Raw genomic sequence first — 14,714 nt, forward strand, 5'->3', positions numbered from 1 at the left:
TTTTGAACCTCAGTTTAAATGTAGTGAGTAATATGTAATTATCTAATACTTAGTATGTTGAAATTGATATACGGCCAGAAGTTATCTACCCTCTAGAAAAATTTGCTAAATGCAATTACTATGTCATAGTGGGATCTTTGTTCTTGGAATATTAGCTCACAGTATGAATTTTTATTGGTCTATTTGAGAATCTATATTTACCATATTTTTAAAAAAACTGTTATATTAGTTTTTTAAATTAAGTATCACGTCTCGAAGTTCAGCAGTAGTTGTGGTATGAAACATGATGATTCCAAAAAAATATAGAAAATTGATCCCAAGTTTATGTCTTTTCCATAATTTGTGATTCCTGTTTCTTTAATCAGCCAGCCTGATAAATTTCTAAGGTAGACTTACCTGCTTGGTATATGTTTCATTCATTTATCATAAGAATATATAGGCAATGCCACTTCATATAGTACAAAATCAGCAAACATTCTTCAGAGAAAGTCTTGTCTGACCCTCAAAAAAATCATACTTTTTAAATGGTATTTGTGCATCTTAAAGTTAATTCAATTGTGTATATTCTGAATCCCTTCCCTGTTGTGTTGCTTATAGAAAAAAAGGAAAAATATTTCTTTACTGTGTCCATGCATGTATGACTATGTGTGGACATGGTAACCTAGAAGGACTCAGAAGAAATAACCTAAAGAATGTACACAGCATAGGAATATAACGAAAATATACAACAACATAGATCCTTTTCTGGGTAAAAGTACAGTAGATAGTGGGGATGTTTGAAGAAAGAGGATAGAAAGGCAGGCTTGACTATGGGCAACTAACAGCAACAATGTTGAACTCTATTTGGTTGGGCAGTTTCAAAAGTGTAATGGTGACTTTAGTTTAGTGACATCTTAAATAAGCCACAATGTTTTTTCAAGTAATATCACATTAGCTACATTTATTAATCATAAAAATTGTCTATAAAAATTAAACAACTCAAAAAGTCATATTTATCTACAAGTAATTTGACTATCTGCTGAAAACACCTATAACTCTTTAAGGAAGGTTAACAAAATCTACAGTACACAAAAAAATTGGCCAAATAAAATCTACGCATGAACAAAATGTGACTCATTTTCAGTGGATAAAACAATTAGAAAACATGCAGTGGACTATTGAGATAAAGTCAACAGTCTAAGAACAAACCATATTTAAAAGACTCAAAGACTATGGAAAAGGGGTTGTTTAAACAGGTTATAGCTTATAAATCTCAGACATTTACTCAGAACAAACATCAAGGTTTGCATGTGAGAACTTGGTGAATCTCAAGACAATTATGCTGAGGAGAAACACCTTAACAAACAAGGCATTCTACCTGATTTTCTTTGCAGGAACTGGACTGACCTACACCAGCAGCTCTTAGCAGGAAGCATGTTTACTCTGCGGGCCCCACTTAGCACTTTCTACTCTAAGAAGTGGAGGTTTTATTGAGTTCAAGGTCAGAGAAGAGATCTGTTAGCATCTGGTAAGAAAAACCCTTTTAGTGTACAAAGTAGCACCACACCTCCAGTTAGCTATGCGTCAAATATCAATACTGCCAGGGTTGTGAAATGGAAAATCCCAGTGTTTGTGTCCTATGACTATTTGGCAAGAGGGGAACTTTTGTAAGGACACTAAATTAGCCTATGTTTTTACTATATTGGTGATTACCTGGTCATAGACACTGTTCAAATACAACTGTAACCTTGCTACAGGGGCATCTTTGATTGATTATAAACACTGAAAAGCACAAGTAGTGTCACTTCACTTGTCAGTCACTTTGCTAATTCCAGATTCTTCCACCAGAAATCTTCTTTCTAATCTTCTACTGACAACCTCAGACAAAGCATTGGTTTCTCACCCAGACCTTCTCTGACACCCTGAGCTACATTGCTTGATTATCATAGTCCTATTAATGCACACAATCTTATTAATACTGTAATGGCTTAGAACAAAAGTAAACATAGGGGAAACTTAGAGAGATGACTTGATAATCTACTCATGGAGTAGAAACAGAGGGTAAAATGGAGACAAAGGGTAAAATTAAGCCATATTCTTCAGTTAACTGGCCCTACTTTTAATTTCTGAATATTTTTTTTATCAGTAGTCCACATTGTAAGAAGTCTAGTTATATTGTTTCTATTGAGTTTTCACTATATATTCAGTATATAGTCATAGAAAATATTATACAACATCATTCCCTAGATGTATCAATGCTACAAAAAAACAATCCAACAATTTGATCAAGAAAATGTCTTCATGTATAATACTGGCTGGTGGCTAAACTCTCAGAATTATTTTAGGAGAACTTGTCCCTGCAGATAGCTGATATATAGCTACATATTTTAAATGATGTTGACAAATCATTGTATGGAAACTATCTAAGATTATAGCCCAGAACTTTGGATACAAGGTATAATAGTTTGAATATACTGGACCATGAGAAGTGCTACTATTAAGAGGTATGGCCTTCTTAGAAGAATTGTGTCACTGTGGGAGTGTGCTTTGAGGTCTGCTAGAGCTCAAGCTCTACCTCAGGTCGAAAGTCTCCTTAAGTCTACGTTTGGATAAAAATATAGAACTCTCAGCCCCTTCTGTACGGCATCTGCCTGCCTTCTGCCATGATGATAATAGACTGAACCTCTGAAACTGTAACACAGCTCCAATTAAATGTTGTCCTTTACAAAAGTTGCCACGGTCATGAATGTCTCTTCATAGTAATAAAAACCTAACTAACACACAAGGAATAGGCCATCTTTCATGGTGTATGTAGCACAAAAATATAAATGGACACAATATAACAACTACTCTTAGTATTTAGAAAGAACTTACATGTCACTCTCACTACCTTTTAAGAAGTTTCAATAATGATTTGTTTCATTGACTTGACTCATTGTAAAACCAAGCTACATTTCTATATTCTGTGCAATCAAAGGGCAAACAGGAGTATAATGAGTGGTTTTTAATATTCACCTGGTTAGTTTGCTGACAAGTAAGAATATTTACATATGTATAAGCTAAGTGACAATCAAGTATTAACCATTTGATTCAAAATTATTTTCATCAATATATTTTCATACAAATATATAGCTATCACATGAATTTATATGAAAACACTATAACATTTCAAAATATTGTAGTGATTTATTTACCTTTTTCTTACCTGAATGTTTCCATTACACAAATCTTTCCTTCACTCAAAAGCCAACTTCCACCATTTTAAATGAACTTTTAAATAATTTAAAAGCACTTATAAAAGGAGAATATATTATGTTGGGACAGAATATATCTCCAAGGCCTAAGTTCTTAAGATGATTTTCTTTGTGATTAATGCAATTTTTCATGCTTATGAACTTAGAAAACTTTCTAAACATTCATATGAGTCTAACATACAAGAAGACAAACTGAATTAAAGAACAATACTGCAGATGGAGTGTTCTGGAAAAGGTGGTACAAGAGTATGTGAAATAGGAGAGGTAGCTGAGCATACAATTTTGTTGTTGTTGTTGTTTTCAAGACAGGGTTTCTCTGTGTAGCCTTGGCTATACTAGAACTCACTCTATAGACCAGGCTGGCCTCGAACTCAGAAATCCGCCTGCCTCTGCCTCCCAAGTGTTGGGATTAAAGGCATGCGCCACCACTGCCCAGTTATCTGAGCATACAATTAAGAGACAGCTGATTCCCTGAAAGAAAGCAACCATGACACACCATATAGACTTAGAAACATGTTGAGTAAAAACACAGCTATGGGGCTGGCCCTGCTTGTTATGCATTCCAGTGAAATAAGGTTATTATCAGAGCTAAGAACTTGTGGATGTATTCCTGAGAATTCTGTCCCAGGGGATTTATGTTGTATCTCCTTGCCTAAAACACTTTTCATTTACTCCGGAGGATGTCTATTGAGAAGCTTGTTGGTGTTGTTGTTTTTTATTTAATTTTACTTTTTTTTTTACTTATTCACTTTACATCTGGCTCACTACCCCCTCAAAGTCTCCTGCTCCCACAATCTTCCCTACGTCCCTCATACCTTCTCTTCTGAGTGGGCAAGGGACCTTCTGGGGTATCCTCTCCCCTCGACATCAAGTCTCTGCCAGGCTAGGTGAAGAAGCTTCTTGTTGATAATGAGTATAAGAAAACTAAAGAGCTAAAGCACATCCATTCAAATCCAGTCAGATCATTCAAGTTATAAATATATTAATTCATCACACTGGATCTCATAAATATGTATTATACTATCATTTGTTTACTCAAAATTAAAAAAAACTCATCTAAGCAACATAGCAAACATAAAAAAGCACCCCAGAAGAAAATAATACAAAATTCTCCCAAATTTAGGGTAAGATGTGACCATGACAGCACAGGCTTATGACAAAATGATAATAGTAACATTAATAGTAACCTAATCACAAAGAGGAGACTCCTGAAAATGTCAAAAGGAAGCAGACATCGGTTCTGAGTACTGCTGAGACAGAATATTAAAAAGAAATATGCAATTAATTTTGTTTAACATTAAGGAGAATACATTTAAAAAAACTTCAAAGAGGAGAAAACCTGTATTTTAAGATAGTACTAAGCAAGTTTGCAAACAAAGGCATTAAAATTTTAATATAATGTTTGTATTTATATCAATTGAGGACAAGTACTAAGACATTGTGTATATTTTCATAATCTTGATAATGAAGGACAGTCTGGAGTCTAGGTGTCCTTACTGATCTTGAATATACACTTTAGTAGAGCCTTTTAAATAATTGTGTATTCACCTAAATATCTACAGATTATTATGTGATCAAGGAGGTAAAATATGTTCAAGAGAACATTAGATTTAAGACACATTAAAAAGATATTGTTTAATGATAAATTTAAAAGATATTATGAAACCCTGCTGTTGGAAAACCAGGAGGAACCATATCAAGAAGAAAGTAATCTGACACAATGTTGCAAAGCTGCAGTTGGGTATGTTCTGGTACCAGAGAAGAGAGTACAGGATTGTGTGAGATGACAAGGAAGCCAGAATGCAAGAAACTGTTGATAATTTTTAGTAAAGTTTCTCATATTTGTCATTTTCCCAATAAAACTTACTAAAATAATAAGTTGTTAAATTTAGATATAATAAGAAATTTATGTATGTCCTAGGACTATATTTGTGGAAAATAAAGTAATACAAACTATAAAATAATTAAAATTTTCTCAACAAATATCACTTAGATATGACAGTGATAGGGTTTTTATATTACTGTTTGCATGTATTCAAGTAAGAAAGGATTGTCAAGAGAAATCTTCGGCTTTTTGTCATGGTCACACATTTCAATTATATGTTTGATGTAATTGTAACTGCATAGAGATTGGTCAGCTATTCTGTTGTTCCTTCAAAAACTTGATTCTGTCTTATATTATATTCTTATTCTTTAATCTGTGATCTCTTACGGGATGCTGTACCAGCTGATTAGCCATTAACATGAGTTCATTTGAATGATACTTACATTCTCTCCTTTTAAAAATTGCTTATCTTTAAATTATCTCTATTTTTCTACTGTAATATAATTATTTTCTCTCTTGAATCCAACTATAAGAACTATTTCTGCTTGTGAACCAAGGTGATCTTCCCAAATCCAATTCAAGTATCCTTAGGAAAGTCACGCAGGAAGGAACAATTTTAAAGGCAAAGATTCACTACCTTATCTGTTTTCTTGTGGGACCGATGTTCTTTCCATTGTCTTTATTTTACATATGCATATATTTTCTTTTCCTAACATTTTATTATGAATACATAAAACAAGACATAAAATTTTATGGTCTATATCATTTTATAGCTACCATCCAGAGTTTTAAAATGTTGTAATTATATTATAGTCACAAAAATAAAAAAAAGAAATGCTTAGATTATAAGAGACATTTTCTTAATCCAAATAGAACTACATGACATGGTATTAATGGATAAATCTTAATCCAATCAATAATAAACCCAATAAATAATAAATAATAATTTTTAAGAAAATTACTTCAGTCAACAAATCAGTATTTTTAAAGACTATCAGCCATGTGGGATGATGGCTAGTATTCAGTAATACTACTCAGTAGTTCCAAACTGCAACATGAGGTGTTCCTCAATATCTTCAGTTATGTGGCAAGTTAAAAATCATCCTGGAATATATGGAAAAGGAAGCAAACAACCAATAATGGGTATCTTCCTGTGAGTATACTTCATGGTTTTTCACTGTTTTGGGTTGTTTGTTTGTTTGGTGATTGTTTGTTTGTATTTGTAGTCCAGGATGGAGAGAAAATTGCAATTAATTATGGAAAACAAGAAGTAGAAATCAAAAAGAAAAACAAACCCTATCAAATATAGTATAGTTTTAATTATGAAAATTATGTTAGGCCCATGTGGTGGTGCAGGTTTTCATCTTGATCTCAGCACTTAGTATATAAAGGCAGGAGAATGAGTTCAAGGTTAAGCCTGGTTTACAGATTGAGTTTAGTTTCTGGTCTACACAGAGAAGCCCTGTCTTGAGAAACCAAAACAAGAACAACAAAGATCTGTTAGGATTTTTTTGTCATGTTGAAAAGACAGAATAATAGCTTTGTTGTCTTTAATAATAGAGTGTATGTGAGAAGAAGCCCAGCAAGGGCTTCTCTCTCAGAAGTGAGGATGAGTTGATCCTGAAATTCATTATCACTTGTTATCATGAAAAGGCCAGACCAAGGAATGCCTAAAGAAGTCTTAGAGCTCAACAAGGTAGAAATAAAATTACTTCCTTGAAGTAGAACTATACATATTATCAGAATGATTAAGGCCATATAAACAGATGACAATTTCAACATATTTTTAGTGATTTCTTCATGAATATGCTTACTAAATTTCTATCAAGAAACCATATCTTTCCCCCTACCAAACTGGTGGTTCTGTGACAATTAACCATCATCACTAATTAAATCAGATTTATAATACTTAGAAGACATAACTCTGAGTTTATCTTTGAGAGATTTTCCCAGGTTTAATTGAGAAAGTTGAAGCTCTAGAGATTAATAAAAAGAGAAAAGGAATCCAGCTGTGCACCAGTTTAGACCTCCTTCTGCCTCTTGGATATGGCTCAGCTGCCCTATTCTGCTGACATGACTTCCATGCTATGGAGGATTCTACCCATTAAATGGTTAGCTAAACTAAACTTCTTTCCCTTGTCTTTATCAAGTACTTTAGTAAAATAAGTTAAGTAACTAGTATAGGTACTTTGTATACTATCTTCTTCAAAGGCAGTTGTTTCTAACTGAAATCAAGAGACATAAAGGAACACGTGGCATATGTTCTCATAGTCCTTAACCCAACCACATAATATATGAGGAAACAAAAATTTACGATTTGAGGAGAGCAATCTAAGATTTAGAATTTTTTCTTTTGAGGAAAAGAAGTAAGCATAATTTATTGAATCTTTTTTTTTTCACAATTTTACACAAGAGTTATGTAGGATAGGGATCTGTCTATAAGTAACACAGCAATTTCTTGTAGAAAAGATACACAGGTTTTGTTAGAACCAAAAGAAAAGGACCAAGGCTTAAAGAAAGGTTGCCCTAACTTTCTTATCCCAAATGTCCTGTCATGGTTCTTTGTATTAAGTCTGTAGCCACCATGGAAACGATTTTTATGTAATTGCTTCACCTGGTCAGCAGTAGAGCCACTTTTCAAGGCTTGAGAATTTTTAGAATAGCATTAACAAAAAGAATTCTTTAGCAAAAGAAAAGCATTTTCCATAATAAAAGCTGTGCCTTGAAGCCTTACTGTTTAATGCAAAAGCCAAAGATAAATAAGATATACCCCCACTGTGGAGGAAGTCGAAGATGGTAGTCTATTTTTGTGGGCATAGAATTTGGATTAAATAACCCATACATCTTCTGCCTACATAGGGAGAAATCTGTAGAGTGCAGATGCATTTCCTTTCTGCAGGGCTTTAAGTACCAAATTCAATTCAAAGAAGAAAATCTTGAGCACAAAGGAGACTTTGGAGTATAATAACACACAGAAAATGTAAAACCACATTCTCAACCAATGAAATGAGTGCCACACTAGAGGGAGTTAAGACAGAAAACCAGAACTGACAATTTATTCACCAAGGGAATGAGTAGATAATACAACAATTTATTTCCACCTGCAATGGCCAGCATTTTTTATACAAAATAGGGAGAAGTCATTCTCATAATTTTAAGGTGGCTTCTGGAGGAAAGAATATGATGCATCATAGGCATCTTTCATAAATGTCAGATAGATACATTAAGGGATTATAGGATGCACTGGAGTCATTAGTAGAACATGACTATAGAATTCTCTTTTGAGAATGACTATTTTCTCTTTTAATGAAGGATTCTTCCTATTGTTCATAGAGGGGAATAGGAGGAAGCCTAGTCAAGATCCTCTTTGCCTTTAATCTCACTAGGTGCCAGTTAGCCTATTAGGATTTCCCTCCTTTGCTTTGTGTTCTCTTGAGTGGAGTCAAGTGGCAGCCTGTGAATCTCTTGTCTATAACAGGCATTTGGTGACACATTTGCTTGTTCAATATTCCAGATTCCTGGTGATTCTGGTCACTCAGCTTCTTCAACCTGGAATCATTGACAAAATGTCCAGACATCAGTTCAGGGAAATAGTAGACTGCTCACCATTTTCCTTGTTGGCAATATTGCTGTTGCTGCTAGTGTACCTCCTGTGGCTTGTCTCTGCTTCTCAACTTTGATGCTAAAGAACATATGACAACAGCTTTTCTTGTGCTATAAATGCTAAAGGGGAAAGGTTCCTACCCCATTTTCTCAGGCCTGCTTCTAGTTTTGACCTCTTTGGATATGTTGATCTATGCACTTGTTAACATTTGTTCACATGTGAAATAGACGAGTAAGCCAAATTTGTTCACTGTTTTACAATGCTGGGACCTTAGATATTTATCCATATAATTACTTAGGCATAAAAGTCGATGGATTCAGCTATTTTTACTCCTGAATTAGGACTTGAACAGGATACTGAAAAATTAGGATGTCCTATAGCTGTTCTTCCTCTCAATGGAAATATTCATAACACAATAAGCCAGTCGGCTAAACACGTTTAGTAATTAACTTCTAGAAACTTGGCTTTCTATTCAAAACAGGAATAAAATACAAGCAACACAGGGGCCTGTGGAAGAAGCATAAATCTTAAAAAATGTATGTTAAAGTAGTTAGTGACTTTCTAAGCTGGATTCAGAAAGCAAACTTGAGAATATGAGGGTGACTAAGAGAAACTACCTGTAAGTAAGTGATAGAAACCTACATTTATGGATACTGTTTCCCATGATTGTGTTTCTGTCATCTTTGGAATCCTAAGCTTTGTGCCACATATCCCTGTATTAATTGGAATGATCCATGTTATTTTGTGATGACTAACCATACAAATCATAGTTGCAATAAGGAACAAAGAATAATGCCACCATTTGCAGGTATGTATGGAATAAGGATTCTGAATAAAGCACATTATTGTAGATTATCCTGTGAGACAAAATACAATCAGATAAAGATTCAAATGTAAATAATTGGCTCAAAATAACAGAAAAGAGTTATAGTGCTGAATTTTTAAAAATTTACAGTTATATGTATGCATGTAACATGTATAAACAAAAGGATCCCACAGTAGATATCAGAGAAGTTCATTCTTGATGGAGTTGGCACTTGGGTTTAAATTCAAGTCATCAGGCTTGTGTGACAAGTTCTTCATTTACTAAGACTCCTTGGTCCTGTTGTTGATCTTGAAATGTTTTCTGAACTGAAAACAAGGAAATGGGTTGTCTTATCTCATAGATCCTATAGATAGAATGCAGCCCTGTTAATACCTTAAATTCAGTGCAGTGATGCTCGTATTTGATTTCTGCCTTCTTTAAATGTGAGGACATACTTGTGGTTTTTTAGCCATTACATCTATGATAATTTGTTAAATATATATTTGTTAATAATTAGTGAAATGGAAGACTCATGTTTCTGCTTATTTGGATAGTATGTCCTATGAAATCATGGGAGAGCAAATAAACAAAATAGAAAAGAGAGATAAAATTATTGTCACGCTCAATGCAAGAAAATGTCAGAGATATAAAAAAAAATCCTAGTGTACATTCTTATTCGTGCTTTTCTTAGAGAGTGGATGTGCTAAGTGGTTCGTGAAGATTGCCCGTGGGTATGTCAGAATAGATAGAACCATTACCAGAGAAAAGGAAGGACATGTGGAAATAACAGTTTCAAGGGACATCAATAGCTGTAAAGGACAGGAAAAATTTAAGCGTAAAGGAAAGGAGATAAGGTTAAGCAAGAGAAAGGACTGTAGATGTTAATATGAGGAGTGTTTTCCTTTTCAAGGCACATTTTCCTGGGTCTACATCTCTATGTCCTGGACTTGGGTTCCTTGGCGCCTTTCCCCTAAAAATTGCCAAATAGTACTGAAAGCAGAACTCACCTGCAGCCATCCATGGAACACTTGATGCTCATGAGAAAGGATGTTGACTGTCTTGAAGTCATTAACACTTTTTACTAGTCACAAAATGAACACAATATAACCTTTTCTGATGATACAAAGTGCTCAAATTGGCTTAAATATAGAGTGTTCTTTGGTTACTGCAAGGAAAGCATGCAATGTAATGTCTCCTTCATGAGCTTTGTTGTGAATAGGGACATGTGGGTTAAAATAAACATTTAGATTCTATCATTTCTCTTTTTATAACCTCCCTGGCTTTTCAAATTTTCACACTTCTCAAAAAACTTTAAGATAAAAAGCTTTCAAAGTGGAACTCTGTTTCAAGGGAGCAAAATTCCTAAAAACGATAATTTCAAATACTTTCAGATAAATATTTTATTTACAGTTATTCTAAGGAATTCTATGCAGGACTGCAGTGCTAGCCTGATGGTATCTCTATAAAATACTGGCATTTATGAGGCCAACATAAACTCAGTGTTAGAACTCTGAGATCATTCTCAATCTTTGAGCTAAAGTGAATAACATAACAGAGTTTCAAATGATGTATATCAGTAAGTTCTCAAAGAACTGAGGGCATGGGCTGAAGACACACAGCTTTGGTATTTTATATAAAGAAATAACTGTTTTATCTCCAAATCTCTCATTTTTATATCTTTAGTTGGTTTCCTAGGAGTGATTTTAATAGTGTTTGTGAAAAAGTTAGTAATCCTACCTAGACATAATACCAAGGAAGCAGAGGGACAAGAGGTTATAAAGGTAAAGGCCACAAGGTCAAACCTCTTGTTGCTCAATAAAGAAAATACCGACGGAAGAGAAGTAGCTGTAATCAGAGAACATAGTTACTGAGCAGTGTGTTCTGAATTGTGTTAGTCAGCTTTTGTCAACATGATACAAACCTAGACAAACTTAGGAAAATGGTCAATTTAGGAACTGTTTCACTAGATTGGTCTATGGAGATGTATATGGAACATTATGTTATGTTATGTTATGTTATGTTATGTTATGTTATGTTATGTTATGTTATTTTTGACTGATGATTGATGTTGCAGGGACAATTGAACCATGTCTAGTCCCATCTCTGGGCATGTGGACCTGATCTATACATGAAACATAGCTGATTATTTCAGAGTAAGCTAGCCAGTAAGAAGCATTCCTTGCCTCAGGGTTCCTGATATGAATTTCTGTCCTAGATTTCCTTGAGGATTGACTTTCACTTTTAAAATAGGATAAGATCCTATCCTAAAATAGGATGTAATTAAACCTTTCTTCTTCAAGCTGTTTTTGGTCATGGTGTTTACCACAACATCAGAAAAAAAGTCACTTTTCACCACCACATCAATTAAAAAAATTGAAAGAAAATAACTTACTTTCAAAAATATCCATGCTGTGCTTACTAACCATGCCTTTATGGACTAATGTTAGGTGCACACCTGTCTGAATTCTCCTAAGTACTTGTGGAATGACATGCAAAAATTAACATCCTTTAGTTACATCTTTGGGATAGTATTATTCATTATATATTTCTGGAGAACTTCAGAACAGTAGTCAAAGTTCATTTTTAAAAATATGTATGAATGACACATCTAACCTATCTATTTAACAGGAGCTATTATAAAGAAATGCTTTCCTGTCAGCAGATGTTCTGGCCACTATTTGTGAAAATAGTAATTGTATATTTCTGTCTTTTAGTGCAGTGGTTTTTATGAAAAAACTATTTTTCTTTTAATTGCTTCCATTAACTGAAAAAAGACACCTGAAAATTGGCATGCACATGAATCAACATGAAAATATTTTTCATAAAAATACATGAAAATTTTAAGATGTGAGGGCATTTTGACGTATTTTGATTTTGTTCCTTGAAGGTAAAAATGTGACAAAACCCAAAATCATACAGTGGAAAAAAGAAAGCATCTTCAACATTTAGTGCTGGTCTAAGTAGTGGTCTACATGTAGAAGAATGCAAACTGATCCATATTTATCACCTTGCACAAAGTGCAAGTCTAAAGTGGATCAAGGAGCTCAGTATAAAACCAGATACACTTAATCCAATAGAAGAAAGAGTGGGAAAGAGCCTCAAACTCATTGGCACAGGGGGAAATTTCCTGAACAGAACAATAATGGCTTAGGCTTTAAGATCAACAATTGATAAATGGGACCTCATGAAACTGAAAAGACAAAAGACATCTTCTATAAGGCAAAAGACAGCATCAATAGGACAAATCAGCAACCTACAGATTGGGAAAAAATCTTCACTAACCCTGCATCTAATAGAGGACTAATATTAAAAAATATATAAAGAATTAAAAAAGTTAACCTCCAAAACCACAAATAACCCAATTTAAAATAGGGTACAGAGCTAAACAAAATTCACAACAGAAGAATCTTGAATGGCTGCAAAGCACTTAAAGAAATATTCAAAGTCCATAGTCATCATGGAAATGCAAATCAAAATGACCCTGAGATTCCACCAATCAGAACAGCTAAGATTAAAAACTCAAGTGACAGCATATGCTGGTGAGCATGTAGAGAAAGAGGAAAAGACCTCCATTGCTGGTGGGATTGCAAATTGGTGTAACTATTCTTGAAATCAATGTAGCAGTTCCTCAGAAAATTGGCAATGGTTCTACCTTAAGACCCAACTATATCACTTTAGGGTATATACCAAAAAGATGCTCACCTTCTGGTAACAAGGACATTTGTTCTACTATGTTCACTGCAGCCTTATTTGTAATAACCAGAAGCTAGAAACAACCCAGATGTCCCTCAAATGAAGACTGGATACAGAAAATGTGGTCCATTTACACAGTGGAATAGTATTCAGCTATTAAAAACAAGAACATCATGAATTTTTCAGGCAAATGGATGGCACTAGAAAATATATCACCCTGAGTGAGGTAACCCATACCCAAAAGTTCATGCATGGTATGTTCTCACTAATAAGTGGATATTAGCCAAAAAGTACAGAATACCTAGGATACAACCCATAGACCATAAGAAATGAAACAAGCAGAAAAGCCCAAGACAGGATACTTCAATCCCACTTAGAAGGGGAAAGAAAATAATCAAAGGAGGCAGTGGGAGGTAGGGACCTGGGTGGGGGAGACGAGAAGGAGGGGGAAAGGGGAACAAGATCAGGTATTGGGGGGTGCAAAGGAGAAGCCCCGAGGGCCAGTAGAATGAATCAAAATTACAGCTTCAGGGGATGGGGGTGGGAGGTGGGTGGACCCTCTAGAAAGTACCAGAAATCAGGGAGGTAAGACTTTCAGGACTCAATGGGATGACTTTAACCAAAATGCCCAACAAGGGGAAAAGGGACCTCACAGAGTCTACCTCAAGTAGATAGACAAGGCCTCAGTTGGAGGGACAGGGTTACTAACCCATAGTCAAAGTTTCTAACCCAGAACTGTTCCTGTCTAAAAGAATAGCAAGGACAAAAATGAAGAAGAGACTGAAGACAGGAGTCTAGTATGGCTGTTCACTGAGAGACCATACCAGCAGCTGACTGAGACAGAAACAAATACACTCAAACATTCAACTGAAATTGGGGATCCTTATAGTTGAATTAGGAGAAGGATTTAAGAAGCTTAAGGGGAGGGCAACTCCATAGGAAGACCAGCAGTCTCAAGTAACCTGGACCCCAGGGAGCTCACAGAGACTGAGTCACCAACCAGGCAGCATACACAGGCTAGTCAGAGGCCCTTAGCACATATATATAGCGGAGTGAGAGAAGATGTGCCTAATCCTCAAGAGACATGAGGTCCCATAGAAGGGGGACAGCTGTTGGGGATGGACATCCTCTAGGTGGCAATAGGGAGGAGGAATGGGATGAGGAACAACAGGAGGGGGATCAGATAGGGAGGGGGCAACAGCTGGAATGAAAATAAAATGAAATAAAATAAAATAAAATAAATGTTCCTTAACCAGAAATGATGGCACATGACTTTAAATCCAGTCCTCAATAGGCAGAGGCAGGCAGATCTATATAAGTTTTAGGACAACCTTGTCTAGATAGTGAGTTCCAAGATAGCCCAGGCTGAGCAGTTTGACTTTGTCTCCAAACAGAGAAAGTAACATTTTACCTAAGCCAGGTTATGTTCCACTTAAGGAACAAAATGATTTTCTTCAGCTTGTGGATTGTACTGTGCCAATTCCTCAGGAACCCTGAGTATTTCCTCTAGTTGACATAACTTTTTTCACAAATTATCAACACTCTTCTTCTAGT

Source organism: Mastomys coucha, unplaced genomic scaffold (assembly GCF_008632895.1).
Source record: "Mastomys coucha isolate ucsf_1 unplaced genomic scaffold, UCSF_Mcou_1 pScaffold23, whole genome shotgun sequence".
Taxonomy (NCBI): domain Eukaryota; kingdom Metazoa; phylum Chordata; class Mammalia; order Rodentia; family Muridae; genus Mastomys; species Mastomys coucha.